At 48.5% G+C, this 18,269-nt stretch overlaps 1 protein-coding gene across 1 annotated transcript in view; it reads right to left on the bottom strand.

Annotated features, from left to right (window-relative positions):
- Positions 1-4,114, bottom strand: part of ncanb (neurocan b) — a 416,144-nt gene extending 412,030 nt beyond the window's left edge. Inside the window, exon 1 of the mRNA XM_073068065.1 lies at positions 4,010-4,114. The gene's annotated coding sequence lies outside the window, so the exon portion shown is untranslated. The remainder of the gene's footprint in view (positions 1-4,009) is intronic.
- Between the last annotated feature and the right edge of the window lie 14,155 nt (positions 4,115-18,269).

Here is an 18,269-nt window from a genome sequence, read left to right on the forward strand (position 1 = left end):
TCCCCAATCTGCGTCGGGTCTCGCCGATGTAGAGGAGACCGCACCAGGAGCATTGGATGCAATAGATTACCCTAACCGACTCAAAAGTGAAGTGTTGCCTCACCTGGAAGGACTGTTTGGGGCCCTGAATGGTGGTAAGAGAGGAGGTGTAGGGACAGGTGTAGCAGTTACGCTTGCAGGGATAAGTACCAGGTGGGAGATCTGTGGGGAGGGACGTGTGGACCAGGCAGTCGCGGAGAGAACGATCCCTGCGAAAAGCAGAGAGGGGTAGAGAGGGAAAGTTGTGCTTAGTGGTGGGGTCCTGTTGAAGGTGGCAGAAGTTGCAAAGGATAATATGTTTGATCCAGAGGCTGGTGAGGTGGTAGGTGAGGACAAGGGGAACACGGTCCCTGTTGTGGTGACAGAAGGATGGGGTGAGGGCCGAAGTGCAGGAAATGGAGGAGATATGGGTGAGGGCATCATTGATGACAGCAGAAGGGAAATCACGATTCTTAAAGAAGGAGGACATTTGGGATGTCCTGGAATGGAAAGCCTCATCCTGGGAGCAGATGCGGCAGAGACGGAGGAACTGGGTATAGGGAATAGCATTTTTACATTTGGCAGGGTGGGAAGAGGTATAACGAAGGTAGTTATGGGAGTCAGTGGGTTTATAGAAGATGTCAGTGGACAGTCTGTCTCCAGAGATGGAGACCGAGAGATTGAGAAAGGGGAGAGAAGTGTCTGAGATGGACCAAGTGAATTTGAGGGCTGGGTGAAAGTTAGAGGCAAAGTCGATGAAATTGATGAGCTCAGCATGGGTGCAGGAAGCAGCACCAATGTAGTCACCAATGTAGCAAAGGAAAAGTTGGGGAGCAGTACCAGTATAGATTTGGAGCATAGACTGTTCCACATAACCCACGAAGAGGCAGGCATAGCTGGGGCCCATGCGAGTGCCCATAGCTACACCCTTGGTTTGAAGAAAGTGAGAAGAGCCGAAAGAGAAGTTATTAAGTGTGAGTACCAGTTCCACCAACCTGAGGAGTGTGGTGGTGTGGGGGAACTGGTGAGGTCTATTGTCAAGAAAGTTGTGGAGGGCTTTGAGGCCTTCTTGCTGGGGAATTGAAGTGTATTATAAGGATTGGACATCCATGGTGAAAATAAAGCGGTCGGGACTGGGGAAGTGGAAGTTATTGAAGAGGTGGAAGGCATGGGATGTATCCCGCATGTAGGTAGGGAGGGACTGAACTATGGGTGACAAAATGGAGTCCAGGTAGGCAGATACAAGTTCGGTGGGGCAGGAGCAGGCCGAAACTATAGGCCTACTAGGACAGTCAGGCTTGTGGATCTTGGGGAGGAGGTAAAACCGAGCAGTGCGGGGTGTGGGAATTATGAGTTTTTTGGCTGAGGATGGAGGGTCTCCGGAGTTGATAAGGGCAGTGATGGTACGGGAGACAATGGTTTGATGTTTTTTGGTGGGGTCCTGTTCCAGGGGTAGGTTAGAGGAGGTGTCAGAGAGCTGCCATTTGGCCTCAGTGAGGTAGAAGTCCGTCCGCCAGACTACTACGGCACCACCTTTGTCTGCGAGTTTGATGGTGAGGTTAGGATTAGTGCGGAGAGAGTGGAGTTGACCACAGAATCTGCAGTGTACTTTGTGTTTATCATCTCAAACTTCTGCCTCCCAAAGATCATCACCGTCACCTTTCCCCCTTCCCTAGTCCATTACCTCGCTCTTCCCCTCCCAAAGTGCATCACCTTCACCCTACCCCCTTCCCATGAGCATCAGCTCAACCTTCTCCCTTCCAAATTTTATCACCGTCATCTTTCCCCATTCCCCATTCACAAGTGCATCACCTCACTCTTCCCTCTCTCAAAATGCATCACCTTCACTTTCCCCCTTCTCAAGAGCATCAGCTCAACCTTGTCCCTCCCAAAGATAATCATCATCACCTTTCCCCTTTCCCAGGTGCATCACCTCTCTCTTCCCCCTCCCAACTGCATCACATTCACCTTTCCCCCTTCCCAGGAGCATCACCTCAACTTTCTCCCTCCCAAAGAACATCACCATCACCTTTCCCCATTTCCAAGTGCATCACCTCTCTCTTCCCCCTCCCAAAGTCCATCACCTTCACCTTCCCACTTCCCAAGTTCATCACCACAGCCTTCCCCACTCATCTGATTAGGGTCGCCCTTCTCCTGATGGCTCCTGCTCCATAAATCACAAAAGGTTGGTTTGCAGGTACAGCAGGTTATCAAGAAGGCAAATATGGAGCAGTATCAATGGGCTGAATGGTTAATTCTGTTCCTATGTCTTATGGTCTTATGGATTGTTAGCTATTGCTAGAGAGACTGAATTTAAGAGCAGGGAGGTTATGATACTACTCTACAAGGTACTAGTGAGGCAGTACCTTAAGTACAGTGTGCAGTTCTGATCTCCTTCCTAGAGGAAAGATATATTGCAGTGCAAAGGAGGTTCACTAGTTTGATTCCAGAGATGAAGGGGTTTAGCCTGTGAGGAAACATTGAGTCACCTGGGACTATACTTGTTGGAATTCAGAAGATTGACAGGGGTTCTCATGGAAACATAAAATTATCAAAGGGATAGATAAGACAGAGACAGAGAAATTGTTTCCACTGGTATGTGAGACTAGAACTGGGGGACATACTGTAGAACCAAGATTTGAGCGAATAGATTTAGGATAGATATATTTCGACATCCGGTGTTGCCAGATCTCTCAACACATCCTCCGTGGTCTGAACATTCCCAATACTTATTCTTCTCCTTTATATTTCCCCTTTCTCTGTGGTAGATGCTAAATTTTACAAATTTTCCCCAATCACTAATGGATTGTCTTTTTTTTTTGGCTCTCTGATACAACCTACTCTCTCTTCCCTTCATATATTTAAAAACTATCTGAGGTTTTGCCTTGAGTTACCATCGATGGGTCTGAGACATCTTTAAACAGCAGATGGAATCTCCACATAATGTCATGTCTGGCATATGTTTTCTTCCACAGTACAGTTCTCCTTCAGTGCTGTAGAGTCATAGAAGACTACAGAACAGAAACAAGCCTTTCAGCCCATCTACTCCATGCCAAGCCATTTCAGTTGTCTAGTCCCATTGACCTGCATCTGCATCAAAGCCCTCCATACCCCTCCCATCCATGTACCTATCCAAACTTCTCTTATTTGTTGAAATCAAAATTGCATTCACCACTTGCACCTACAGCTCATACCACACTCTCACTACCCTCTGAGTGAAGTTTCCCATCCTGTTCCCCTTAAATATTTCACCTTTCACCATTAACCCATCACCTCCAGCTGTAGTCTCACCCAACCTCAGTGAAAAAGCCTGCTAGCATTTACCCTGTCTATACCCCTCACAATTTTGTCTGCCTCTATCCTACAGGTGTCTTGATAGAAGTGTATAAGATGATGAGAGGCATTGATCACATAGATCGTCAGAGGCTTTTTCCCAGGGCTGGAATGGCTAACATGAGAGGGCACAATTTTAAGGTGCTTGGAAGTAGGTATAGAAGAAACGTCAGGGGCAAGTTTTATATGCAGAGACTGGTGAGTGCATGGAATGGGCTGCCGGCAACGGTGGTGGACGCGGATATGATAGGGTCTTTTAAGAGACTCATGGACAGGTAGATGGGGCTCAGAAAAATAGAGGGCTATGGGTAACCCTAGGTAATTTCTTAGGTAAGGTCATGTTCAGCACAGCTTTGTGGGCCGAAGGGCTTATATTGTGCTGTAGGTTTTCTATGTTTTCTATGTTTCTATCATATTAAATCTCCCCTCATTCTTTTATGTTCCAAGGAATAAAGTCCTACCCTACTCAATCTTTCCTTATAACCCAGGTCCTCCAGTCCCAGCAACATCCTCCTAAATTTTCTCTGTACTCTTTCAATCTTAATGACATCTTTCCTGTAACTTAATAGTCAGCCTAGGATTTTTGGAACTTGAACCCTCACCCAGCAGTGCCACTCATGGAGCAAGAGTTCACACATCAGTAGATAAAGGACATTACCTTTAGATTGTATATCTTCACACAGTCCTAAATTCTCCAATGAAGTAGCAACCATTCTGTCTATCTGCTCCAGCCTGGTCTGTTGATCCATGCAGTGTAACCAGCAGACAGGAAACGCCCAGCTTTGTGCTGAAGGAAAGGGAACTGGTATGGCATTGGGTGGGGGGGAGGGAGGTAGTCAGGAAGAAAGGTGAAGGAGAGGGTGGGAAGTGTAAAGGGCAGAGGCAATGGAGTCACAGGTTATTGTTAAAAGTAATAGACATGGGAAATGTTTTGAAGCCAACACTTCTTACAAGGCAATTACTATTTAACCAAGAGAGGCTCTGGCAGTTCTAGACCATTTTCAGCACCACAGGACAGCCCGTTACTTGACAACCAATAAAGTACTTCTGTACTGAAGTCACTGCTCTAATTAGCTATTTTTAAAGAAATATGACTGAAAGGAGAATTAAAAAAATGAAAATTGACACACCCTGGTGACTTGAAATGTAAACCTATTAAAATAGAAGATACATTTGTGGCCAGATACAAGGAGGAAAATCCCCAAGCAAATTGGCAATGAAGCCTACAAAGTTCAATAGAATCAGTGCTGATTCAATCAGTGCTCTGTCTGTGTGTGTCACTCTAAACTAATCTACTTGGTCTCTATTCACTGTCACTCTTGTACATGGAAGTGTCCAATATCTCAGCATAAGAAAACGTTCTTCTGCCCCAATCCACAGGTACAACAACAACTGACATCCAAAGAGCACCTGGCACCTCCAAGAAACATCACAAGGAATTGCAAAGCTTCTGGAAGGAAACTGTACCAAGCACCAAATATGGAGAGACCAAGGAGTGAGGAAGAGGCTGACTATTATACAAGGTAGTGCTTTGTGCATTACACCTTGGCCCTGGCAGAACGCTGTTTTGTTTGGCTGTTTTAATGTATGGTTGAATGACAATTGAACTTAAACTTGATTTGAATGGAGAAGGAGGAGTGGGAGATTGAGGAGTGCAGAGATTTGGGAAAGGGAGTTCCAGGGACTGAAGGCCCAGTGTTGGGAGGGCGGGTACACATTAACCATGACCCCCAATCAGCTTTTCTCCTGAACGTGATACAAAACCCTTTACAAATTCACAAAGTAAAGGGCTAACAAATAGAGCACAGCAACTGCAGAATTATCACCCACCTTCTGTAGAGGCCAAACTCAAGTGAATCATAAAGGGAAGGGGTAGGAAAGAACAAAAACACAGCTTCCAACCAGATGGGGGATTCATCAGGTACCAAATGCTTGAGTGTTGCCTAGCAACCGCCTCAGGAAGACCTTGGAAAGACGTCTTCTCCTGAGAACACTTCTTAGTGAAAAGTCAAATACCCAAAATAATTGCAATAACACTAACTCAAAGGGAATCAAAAGATGCAAAATGTAAAGTGACATTTTCCAAGGTAAAGGCCTACAATTGTCATACAGAAAAAAGTGAAGCAGTCAGTTATATTTACCCTGAAGAGATGTCAGATAGAAATCAGAATCATCAGTAAAAACAACACAAGGCAGGTGGGGAATTTAGTTAAACAATGCAAACAGATGGAGCTCAGTAAATACAAAACAACATCGGCCATGAAGTTCTCGGATATTCTTCTGACATAAAAGACAGCCATTCGGTTCTTCAAGCCCATACTAACTCATGAAGGGTCTCAGCCAGAAAGGTTGACTGTTTATTCTTCTCCATAGATGCTGCCTGACCTGCTGAGCTCCCTCAGTATTTTGTGTGCATACCTCCATGCCTGCTGTTCCAGTGAAACCACTCTGGGTCACATGTCCATCAACTCGCCCCACTCCCCTGCCAAGCAGCCACAGGAGGGGTTATTTTCAAAGCCAGTTAAAAGACTGGTTTGCCTTTTGGGATTCAGGAGGAAACTAGGGCACCAGAACCTGCACACAGAGAGCAACCTAACTGAGGAGTGATGTGCATCAGCAGCACTGCACAGCGGGGCATCAGGCTCAATCCCACCACAGAGGGAGGGGGCAGTCCGGCCAGGAGTCGCAACCAAAACAAAGCCGTATCCTGGGTCACACTTCAGAACTAGCCTCTCCACTGGAGGTGAACTACAGGTCTGGCAGGAGATGCTTTCTTTTCTCCCTCCTCAGAAGCAGCCTGACCTGGGGAGTGTTCCAGCATTTCTTGTCTATATCAGATTTCCAGCACTTGCTGTTTCTTTCACTTTTGTATCCTACTCTTTCAGTTCTGCTTTGATAAAACCCTAGAGAACATTCTACTAATTCTCAGCTCCTCAGGATTAGGTCCTGATAAAGGGTCTCAACCTGAAACACTGGTTGTTTATTCATCTCCATAAATGCTGCCTGACCTGTTGCATTCCTCCAACATTTTGTGTGTGTTGCTCAGAATAAGGGTGTTGCCCACTGACTGTCCAGTGCTGAAATCTTACCCACAAGGTGTGGCCATTGCCCAGGGCTGGGACTTTACCCACCGAGGTGTGGCCATTGCCCTGGGTTGGACCATTACCTACCGAGGTGTGGACATTGCCCTGGGCTGGAACTTTACCCATGAGGTGTGGCTATTGCCCAGGGTTGGGACCTTACCCGCTGAGATGTGGCCTCTGCCCAGGGCTTAAACCTTACTCACTGAAGTATGGTCACTGTCCAAGTTGGGGTCACTGCCCAGGACTGGAATGTATCTTGGGAGGGGGGAGGTGGGAGTTGGGGGAGAGGACCTGCTGCAGCCACGAGGCAACAAGGTACAGTATCAACCCAGCTGGTAAACCTATCAAGTGCGCCCACAGTGAATCCAGGGACAAGCACTGTGCACCTGCAGGTCCGGTGTATTCGGGAGGAGCAGTTGTGGAGAGTGGCGAGGTGAAGGCTACAGGGTGGCGGACAGAGGAGCAAGTCATGCAGCAGACTGTGGGAAGGACAAGCACATGTTTGACAGTTTCCCCACCACAGCTGACAACATGTAACATCAAGGCAAAGAAAAGATATGTGTGTGCCTGGATGCAGTCAGGCTGGATAGACAGACTGACAGCAGGGAGTAATTACCCAGCTCTTGGCTTCTGGAGATGGAGAGGGCTGTCTGTGATCGATGGGTACGTGGGCAACTTACGACCAAACATTTACCAGACAACTCGCATTAAAAACAAACAAGGAAAATCAGAATTAAGTGTGCAATGTAATGAGTATGAGCTTATTCGTTGGTGTCACACTGATCTACGGTTGAATAGGCAGTGTTCACACTGACAGGGGTTAACCAGGTCTGCCGCTTATAAATTCTCCGCTCTTTTGCCTCATTACAGCGAGGCAATATGTAGATAGACCCTTGAGTCCCGCAGTTAAACTGATACAGTATAACCATGGCAACCACACTCCGGAGCCGGGGAGCACGATATGCTGCAGTCTTTTAACCCTTGATAGCAGACAAAGACTTTTTTAAAAACATCCAAATCTGGAATATCGGGATGGCTGTTCTGACAGAGCAACCGGTCCAATGTTCCAACAAAGCACCGATGAGGTGGAGAGGAACTCGAAGAGTGGAACGGTGTGATCAGGTCATCAAATTCCTGAATCAGATTGAGAATTATTTAAGTGCAAAATTAAACCAAGTTCTTTTGAAACTGTGGAAGCTGTGGTTCAGACACAGTGCAAATATGAATAGTTTTCATTGCCTTACCATGTATAGGGAAAGACCCTTCCTCACAGAACTCCAGGAGCTGGTGACAACTCACTTACAAAACCACACAAGCCTTCCCTGTGTCGAGGTATGAACTCAGCCAGTTCCATCATGCTCATTCACCTCCCCAGCATCAAACACAGCCAGTTCCATCATGGGCATTGACCTCCCCAGCATCAAACACAGCCAGTTCCATCATAGCCAGTAACCAGCCCAGCATCAAACTCAGCCAGTTCCATCATGGACATTCACCGTCCCAACATCAAACACTGCCAGTTCCATCATGGGCATTGACCTCCCCAGCATCGAACACAGCCAGCTCCATCATGGGCATTGACCTCCCAATCATCAGACTCAGCCAGTTCCATCATTGGCTGTAGTCTCCCCAGCATTTAACCCAGCCAGTTCTTTCATGGGCATTTACCTCCCCATTAACACACTCAGCCAGTTCCATCATGTGCAGTAGCTCCCCAGCATTAAACTCAGCCAGTTCCATCATGGGCACTGACCTCCCCAGCATCAAACTCAGCCAGTTCCATCATGGGCACTGACCTCTCCATCATCAAACTCCATGAATCCAGACAGTGGAAAACATCCTGTATTGTCCCGGTACCGAAGAAACCACAACCAAAGGAGTTGAATGACTTCAGACCTGTTGCCTTGACGTCGCACGTGATGAAGACCATGGAGCGGCTGATAATACAGGATCTGAGGCCACAAACCAGGCACACCCGGGATCCTCTTCAGTTTGCGTATCAGGAGAAGGTGGGAGTGGAGGATGCTATCACGTATTTGCTGCACAAATCCCTCTCTCACCTGGATAGGGTCAGTGGTGCTGTGAGGATTACATTCCTGGACTTCTCTAGTGCCTTTAACACCATCCAGCCCAGGATCTTAAGGCACAAACTAACGGAGATGGGAGTAGACTCTCACATGGTGGCTTGGATAGTGGACTACTTGACAGATAGACCTCAGTATGTGCGGTTGGGAGACTGTAGGTCTGACACGGTGGTCAGCAGCACAGGAGCGCCGCAGGGGACTGTGCTCTCTCCGGTCCTGTTCACCCTGTACACATCAGACTTCCAATATAACTCGGAGTCCTGCCATGTGCAGAAGTTCGCTGATGACACGGCCATAGTGGGGTGTGTCAGGAATGGACAGGAGGAAGAGTATAGGAAACTGATACAGGACCTTGTGATATGGTGCAACTCAAATTACCTGCGTCTCAATATCACCAAGACCAAGGAAATGGTGGTGGACTTTAGGAGATCTAGGCCTCATATGGAGCCAGTGATCATTAATGGAGAATGTGTGGAGCAGGTTAAGACCTACAAGTATCTGGGAGTGCAGTTAGACGAGAAGCTAGACTGGACTGCCAACACAGATGCCTTGTGCAGGAAGGCACAGAGTCGACTGTACTTCCTTAGAAGGTTGGCGTCATTCAATGTTTGTAGTGAGATGCTGAAGATGTTCTATAGGTCAGTTGTGGAGAGCGCCCTCTTCTTTGTGGTGGCGTGTTGGGGAGGCAGCATTAAGAAGAGGGACGCCTCACGTCTTCATAAGCTGGTAAGGAAGGCGGGCTCTGTCGTGGGCACAGAACTGGAGAGTATGACATCGGTAGCAGAGCGAAGGGCGCTGAGTAGGCTACGGTCAATCATGGAAAACCCTGAACATCCTCTGCATAGCACCATCCAGAGACAGAGAAGCAGCTTCAGCGGCAGGCTGCTATCGATGCAATGCTCCTCAGACAGGATGAAGAGATCATTACTCCCCAATGCCATTCGGCTTTACAATTCAACCGCCAGGGGTAAGATATGTTAAAGTGCCGGGGTTAGGACTGAGCTTAAGTTACCACTCAATGTATTTTAGTAAACTATTTAAGAACTTTTTAAAAGCTATTTATTAATGCTTTTTGAGAGGGTGATTTTAGATGCATATCATATTTATACTGAGTTAAGTATTGTATGTAATTAGTTTTGCTACAATAAGTGTATGGGACATTGGAAAAAATGTTGAATTTCCCCATGGGGATGAATAAAGTATCTATCTATCTATCTATCTATCTAACTCAGCCAGTTCCACCATGGACAGTAACCAGCCCAGCATCAAACTCAGCCAGTTCCATCATGGGCACTGACCTCCCCAGTATCATACTCAGCCAGTTCCATCATGGGCATTCACCTCCCCAGCATCAAACGCAGCCTGTTCCATCATGGACATTCACCTCCCCACTATCAAACTCAGCCAGTTCCTTCATGGGCATTCACCTCCCCATCATCACACTCTGCCAGTTTCGTCATGGACACTGACCTCCCCAGCATCAAACTCAGCCAGTTCCATCACGGACATTGACCTCCCAGCATCAAACTCGGCCAGTTCCATCATGGACATTGACCTCCCCAGCATCAAACTCGGCCAGTTCCATCACAGACACTGTCCTCCCCACTATCAAATTCAGCCAGTTCCTTCATGGGCATTCACCTCCCCATCATCACACTCAGACAGTTCCATAATGGTATTCCCCTCCCCAGCATCAAACTCAGCCAGTTCCGTCATGGATATTCACCTCCCCATCATCAAACTCAGCCAGTTCCATCATGGGCACTGACCTCCCCAGTATCATACTCAGTCAGTTCCATCATAGACAGTAACCAGCCCAGCATCAAACACAGCCAGTTCCACCATGGACAACAGCTCCCCAGCATCAAACTCAGCCAGTTCCATCATGGCATTCACCTCCCCAGCATCAAACTCGGCCAGTTCCATCATGGGCATTGACCTCTCCATCATCAAATTCAGCCAGTTCCATCATGGACACTGAGCTCCCCAGCATCAAACTCAGCCAGTTCCATCATGGGCACTGACCTCCCCAGTATCAAATTCAGCCAGTTCCATCATGGACACTGAGCTCCCCAGCATCAAACACAGCCAGTTCCACCATGGTCAACAGCTCCCCAGCATCAAACTCAGCCAGTTCCATCATGGACATTGACCTCCCCAGCATCAAACTCAGCCAGTTCCATCATGGACACTGAGCTCCCCAGCATCAAACTCAGCCAGTTCCATCATGGGCACTGACCTCCCCAGTATCATACTCAGCCAGTTCCATCATGAGCATTCACCTCCCCAGCATCAAACACAGCCAGTTCCATCATGGGCACTGACCTCCCCAGCAACAAACTCAGCCAGTTCCATCATGGGCATTCACCTCCCCAGCATCAAACTCGGCCAGTTCCATCATGGGCATTGACCTCTCCATCATCAAATTCTGCCAGTTCCTTCATGGGCATTCACCTCCCCATCATCACACTCAGACAGTTCCATAATGGTATTCCCCTCCCCAGCATCAAACTCAGCCAGTTCCGTCATGGATATTCACCTCCCCATCATCAAACTCAGCCAGTTCCATCATGGGCACTGACCTCCCCAGTATCATACTCAGTCAGTTCCATCATAGACAGTAACCAGCCCAGCATCAAACACAGCCAGTTCCACCATGGACAACAGCTCCCCAGCATCAAACTCAGCCAGTTCCATCATGGCATTCACCTCCCCAGCATCAAACTCGGCCAGTTCCATCATGGGCATTGACCTCTCCATCATCAAATTCAGCCAGTTCCATCATGGACAGTAACCAGCCCAGCATCAAACACAGCCAGTTCCACCATGGTCAACAGCTCCCCAGCATCAAACTCAGCCAGTTCCATCATGGACATTGACCTCCCCAGCATCAAACTCAGCCAGTTCCTTCATGGACACTGAGCTCCCCAGCATCAAACTCAGCCAGTTCCATCATGGGCACTGACCTCCCCAGTATCATACTCAGCCAGTTCCATCATGAGCATTCACCTCCCCAGCATCAAACACAGCCAGTTCCATCATGGGCATTCACCTCCCCAGCATCAAACTCGGCCAGTTCCATCATGGGCATTGACCTCTCCATCATCAAATTCAGCCAGTTCCATCATGGACAGTAACCAGCCCAGCATCAAACACAGCCAGTTCCACCATGGTCAACAGCTCCCCAGCATCAAACTCAGCCAGTTCCATCATGGACATTGACCTCCCCTGCATCAAACTCGGCCAGTTCCATCATAGACACTGACCTCCCCACTATCAAACTCAACCAGTTCCTTCATGGGCATTCACTTTCCCATCATCACACTCAGCCAGTTCCATAATGGTATTCCCCTCCCCAGCATCAAACTCAGCCAGTTCCATCATGGACACTGACCTCCCCAGCATCAAACTCAGTCAGTTCCATCATGGGTATTCACCTCCCCATCATCAAACTCAGCCAGTTCCATCATGGGCACTGACCTCCCCAGTATCATACTCAGCCAGTTCCATCATGGACAGTAACCAGCCCAGCATCAAACACAGCCAGTTCCACCATGGACAACAGCTCCCCAGCATCAAACTCAGCCAATTCCATCATGGCATTCAGCTCCCCAGCATCAAACTCAGCCAGTTCCATCATTGGCATTGACCTCCCCATTATCAAACTCAGCCAGTTCCATCATGGGCACTGACCTCCCCAGTATCATACTCAGTCAGTTCCATCATGGATATTCACCTCCCCATCATCAAACTCAGCCAGTTCCATCATGGGCACTGACCTCCCCAGTATCATACTCAGCCAGTTACATCATGGACAGTAACCAGCCCAGCATCAAACACAGCCAGTTACACCATGGACAACTGCTCCCCAGCATCAAACTCAGCCAGTTCCATCATGGCATTCAGCTCCCCAGCATCAAACTCAGCTAGTTCCATCATTGGCATTGACCTCCCCATTATCAAACTCAGCCAGTTCCATCATGGGCACTGACCTCCCCAGTATCATACTCAGTCAGTTCCATCATGGATATTCACCTCCCCATCATCAAACTCAGCCAGTTCCATCATGGGCACTGACCTCCCCAGTATCATACTCAGCCAGTTACATCATGGACAGTAACCAGCCCAGCATCAAACACAGCCAGTTACACCATGGACAACTGCTCCCCAGCATCAAACTCAGCCAGTTCCATCATGGCATTCAGCTCCCCAGCATCAAACTCAGCTAGTTCCATCATTGGCATTGACCTCCCCATTATCAAACTCAGCCAGTTCCATCATGGGCACTGACCTCCCCAGTATCATACTCAGCCAGTTCCATCATGGGCATTCACCTCCCCAGCATCAAACACAGCCAGTTCCATCATGGGCACTGACCTCCCCAGCATCAAACTCAGCCAGTTCCATCATGGGCATTCACCTCCCCAGCATCAAACACAGCCAGTTCCATCATGGGCACTGACCTCCCCAACATCAAATTCAGCCAGTTCCATCATGGACATTCACCTCTCCAGCATCAAACAGCCAGTTCCATCATGGACTGTATCCTGCCCAGCATCAAACTCAGCCAGTTCCATCATGGACATTGACCTCCCCAGAATCAAACTCAGCCAGTTCCATCAAAGACACTGACCTCCCCACTATCAAACTCAGCCAGTTCCTTCATTGGCATTCACCTCCCCATCATCAAACACAGCCAGTTCCATCATGGGCACTGACCTCCCCAGCAACAAACTCAGCCAGTTCCATCATGGGCATTCACCTCCCCAGCATCAAACTCGGCCAGTTCCATCATGGGCATTGACCTCTCCATCATCAAATTCAGCCAGTTCCATCATGGACAGTAACCAGCCCAGCATCAAACACAGCCAGTTCCACCATGGACAACAGCTCCCCAGCATCAAACTCAGCCAGTTCCATAATGGTATTCCCCTCCCCAGCATCAAACTCAGCCAGTTCCATCATGGACACTGACCTCCCCAGCATCAAACTCAGTCAGTTCCATCATGGGTATTCACCTCCCCATCATCAAACTCAGCCAGTTCCATCATGGGCACTGACCTCCCCAGTATCATACTCAGCCAGTTCCATCATGGACAGTAACCAGCCCAGCATCAAACACAGCCAGTTCCACCATGGACAACAGCTCCCCAGCATCAAACTCAGCCAGTTCCATCATGGCATTCAGCTCCCCAGCATCAAACTCAGCCAGTTCCATCATTGGCATTGACCTCCCCATTATCAAACTCAGCCAGTTCCATCATGGGCACTGACCTCCCCAGTATCATACTCAGTCAGTTCCATCATGGATATTCACCTCCCCATCATCAAACTCAGCCAGTTCCATCATGGGCACTGACCTCCCCAGTATCATACTCAGCCAGTTACATCATGGACAGTAACCAGCCCAGCATCAAACACAGCCAGTTACACCATGGACAACTGCTCCCCAGCATCAAACTCAGCCAGTTCCATCATGGCATTCAGCTCCCCAGCATCAAACTCAGCTAGTTCCATCATTGGCATTGACCTCCCCATTATCAAACTCAGCCAGTTCCATCATGGGCACTGACCTCCCCAGTATCATACTCAGTCAGTTCCATCATGGATATTCACCTCCCCATCATCAAACTCAGCCAGTTCCATCATGGGCACTGACCTCCCCAGTATCATACTCAGCCAGTTACATCATGGACAGTAACCAGCCCAGCATCAAACACAGCCAGTTACACCATGGACAACTGCTCCCCAGCATCAAACTCAGCCAGTTCCATCATGGCATTCAGCTCCCCAGCATCAAACTCAGCTAGTTCCATCATTGGCATTGACCTCCCCATTATCAAACTCAGCCAGTTCCATCATGGGCACTGACCTCCCCAGTATCATACTCAGCCAGTTCCATCATGGGCATTCACCTCCCCAGCATCAAACACAGCCAGTTCCATCATGGGCACTGACCTCCCCAGCATCAAACTCAGCCAGTTCCATCATGGGCATTCACCTCCCCAGCATCAAACACAGCCAGTTCCATCATGGGCACTGACCTCCCCAACATCAAATTCAGCCAGTTCCATCATGGACATTCACCTCTCCAGCATCAAACAGCCAGTTCCATCATGGACTGTATCCTGCCCAGCATCAAACTCACCCAGTTCCATCATGGACATTGACCTCCCCAGCATCAAACTCAGCCAGTTCCATCAAAGACACTGACCTCCCCACTATCAAACTCAGCCAGTTCCTTCATTGGCATTCACCTCCCCATCATCAAACTCAGCTAGTTCCATCATGGACATTTGCCTCCCCAGCATCAAACTCAGCCAGTTCCACCATGGACAATAGCTCCCCAGCATCAAACAGCCAGTTCCATCATGGGCAGCCATCTCCCCAGCATCAAACTCAGTCAGTTCCTTCATGGGAATTCACCTCCCTATCATCACACTCAGCCAGTTCCATAATGGATATTCACCTCCCCATCATCAAATTCAGCCAGTTGCACCATGGACAATAGCTCCCCAGCATCACACTCAGCAAGTTCCATCATGGCATTGACCTCCCCAGCATCTATCTCAGCTAGTTCCATCATGGCATTCAGCTCCCCAGCATCAAACTCACCCAGTTCCATCATGGACATTGACCTCCCCTGCATCAAACTCGGCCAGTTCCATCATAGACACTGACCTCCCCACTATCAAACTCAGCCAGTTCCTTCATGGGCATTCACCTCCCCATCATCACACTCAGCCAGTTCCATAATGGTATTCCCCTCCCCAGCATCAAACTCAGCCAGTTCCATCATGGGCACTGACCTCCCCAGCATCAAACTCAGCCAGTTCCATCATGGACACTGACCTCCCCAGCATCAAACTCAGTCAGTTCCATCATGGGTATTCACCTCCCCATCATCAAACTCAGCCAGTTCCATCATGGGCACTGACCTCCCCAGTATCATACTCAGCCAGTTCCATCATGGACAGTAACCAGCCCAGCATCAAACACAGCCAGTTCCACCATGGACAACAGCTCCCCAGCATCAAACTCAGCCAGTTCCATCATGGCATTCAGCTCCCCAGCATCAAACTCAGCCAGTTCCATCATTGGCATTGACCTCCCCATTATCAAACTCAGCCAGTTCCATCATGGGCACTGACCTCCCCAGTATCATACTCAGTCAGTTCCATCATGGATATTCACCTCCCCATCATCAAACTCAGCCAGTTCCATCATGGGCACTGACCTCCCCAGTATCATACTCAGCCAGTTACATCATGGACAGTAACCAGCCCAGCATCAAACACAGCCAGTTACACCATGGACAACTGCTCCCCAGCATCAAACTCAGCCAGTTCCATCATGGCATTCAGCTCCCCAGCATCAAACTCAGCTAGTTCCATCATTGGCATTGACCTCCCCATTATCAAACTCAGCCAGTTCCATCATGGGCACTGACCTCCCCAGTATCATACTCAGTCAGTTCCATCATGGATATTCACCTCCCCATCATCAAACTCAGCCAGTTCCATCATGGGCACTGACCTCCCCAGTATCATACTCAGCCAGTTACATCATGGACAGTAACCAGCCCAGCATCAAACACAGCCAGTTACACCATGGACAACTGCTCCCCAGCATCAAACTCAGCCAGTTCCATCATGGCATTCAGCTCCCCAGCATCAAACTCAGCTAGTTCCATCATTGGCATTGACCTCCCCATTATCAAACTCAGCCAGTTCCATCATGGGCACTGACCTCCCCAGTATCATACTCAGCCAGTTCCATCATGGGCATTCACCTCCCCAGCATCAAACACAGCCAGTTCCATCATGGGCACTGACCTCCCCAGCATCAAACTCAGCCAGTTCCATCATGGGCATTCACCTCCCCAGCATCAAACACAGCCAGTTCCATCATGGGCACTGACCTCCCCAACATCAAATTCAGCCAGTTCCATCATGGACATTCACCTCTCCAGCATCAAACAGCCAGTTCCATCATGGACTGTATCCTGCCCAGCATCAAACTCAGCCAGTTCCATCATGGACATTGACCTCCCCAGCATCAAACTCAGCCAGTTCCATCAAAGACACTGACCTCCCCACTATCAAACTCAGCCAGTTCCTTCATTGGCATTCACCTCCCCATCATCAAACTCAGCTAGTTCCATCATGGACATTTGCCTCCCCAGCATCAAACTCAGCCAGTTCCACCATGGACAATAGCTCCCCAGCATCAAACAGCCAGTTCCATCATGGGCAGCCATCTCCCCAGCATCAAACTCAGTCAGTTCCTTCATGGGAATTCACCTCCCTATCATCACACTCAGCCAGTTCCATAATGGATATTCACCTCCCCATCATCAAATTCAGCCAGTTGCACCATGGACAATAGCTCCCCAGCATCACACTCAGCAAGTTCCATCATGGCATTGACCTCCCCAGCATCTATCTCAGCTAGTTCCATCATGGCATTCAGCTCCCCAGCATCAAACTCACCCAGTTCCATCATGGACATTGACCTCCCCTGCATCAAACTCGGCCAGTTCCATCATAGACACTGACCTCCCCACTATCAAACTCAGCCAGTTCCTTCATGGGCATTCACCTCCCCATCATCACACTCAGCCAGTTCCATAATGGTATTCCCCTCCCCAGCATCAAACTCAGCCAGTTCCATCATGGGCACTGACCTCCCCATCATCAAACTCAGTCAGTTCCATCATGGATATTCACCTCCCCATCATCAAACTCAGCCAGTTCCATCATGGGCATTGACCTCCCCATTATCAAGCTCAGCCAGTTCCTTCATGGGCATTCACCTTCCCATCATCACACTCAGCCAGTTCCATAATGGTATTCCCCTCCCCAGCATCAAACTCAGCCAGTTCCTTCATGGGCATTCACCTCCCCATCATCACACTCAGCCAGTTCCATATTGGTATTCCCCTCCCCAGCATCAAACTCAGCCCGTTCCATCATGGGCACTGACCTCCCCAGCATCAAACTCAGCCAGTTCCAAAATGGGCTTTGACCTCCCCAGCAGCAAACTCAGTCAATTCCATCATGGGCAGAGTCCTCCCCAGCATCAAACTGAGCCAAGTCCATCATGGGCACTAGCCTTCCTGATAGCCTAAAGATACACACTCAATGTTTCAGGAACAGCTTTTTCTCCACCACCATCAGATCTCTAAATGTTTACTACCACAAAACAATAAATTTCACAACATATGTCAGTGATAATAAACCTTATTCTGCTTCTGATTCTGAATGTTAATTCAACAGAAATGTACCTAGTGTTACGAACCCCGTAACTGGGCCACTTACCAGCAAAGATAGAGAGGTCCACTGAAATCTGATGGTACTATGTTTAAACGTTTTTATTTATAAAGGGGCACAAAAGTAAGGTTAGTACAAACATTCAGATAATATACGTCGTCAACACTCAATCTAAAGCGCGGGTATAGTAATAATCAACAATAAGAAGTAGCTCTATCGTTTGTCTAGGGGTAAAACTATTTTCCAATGGAAATATCAAAGTCTCGGAAGTTCATACAGGCTTTTAGCCTTTCAGGGACCGCTGGGGTCTCACGTGTTGGAGAGAGAAAATAAACTTGCCAGCCTTTTGGACTCAACTCGTTGAATCAGAAACGTGGGTTCCCCGTTGTCATTTCGAAGTCTTTTTCGGGGTTATCAGCCACTTGTTCCCCAAGCTAGGGGAACCGAATCACACATGGCTCCCGAACAGCTTCCCGTCC

This window comes from Hemitrygon akajei, chromosome 16 (genome assembly GCF_048418815.1).
Source record: "Hemitrygon akajei chromosome 16, sHemAka1.3, whole genome shotgun sequence".
In the NCBI taxonomy this organism is placed as follows: Eukaryota; Metazoa; Chordata; class Chondrichthyes; order Myliobatiformes; family Dasyatidae; genus Hemitrygon; species Hemitrygon akajei.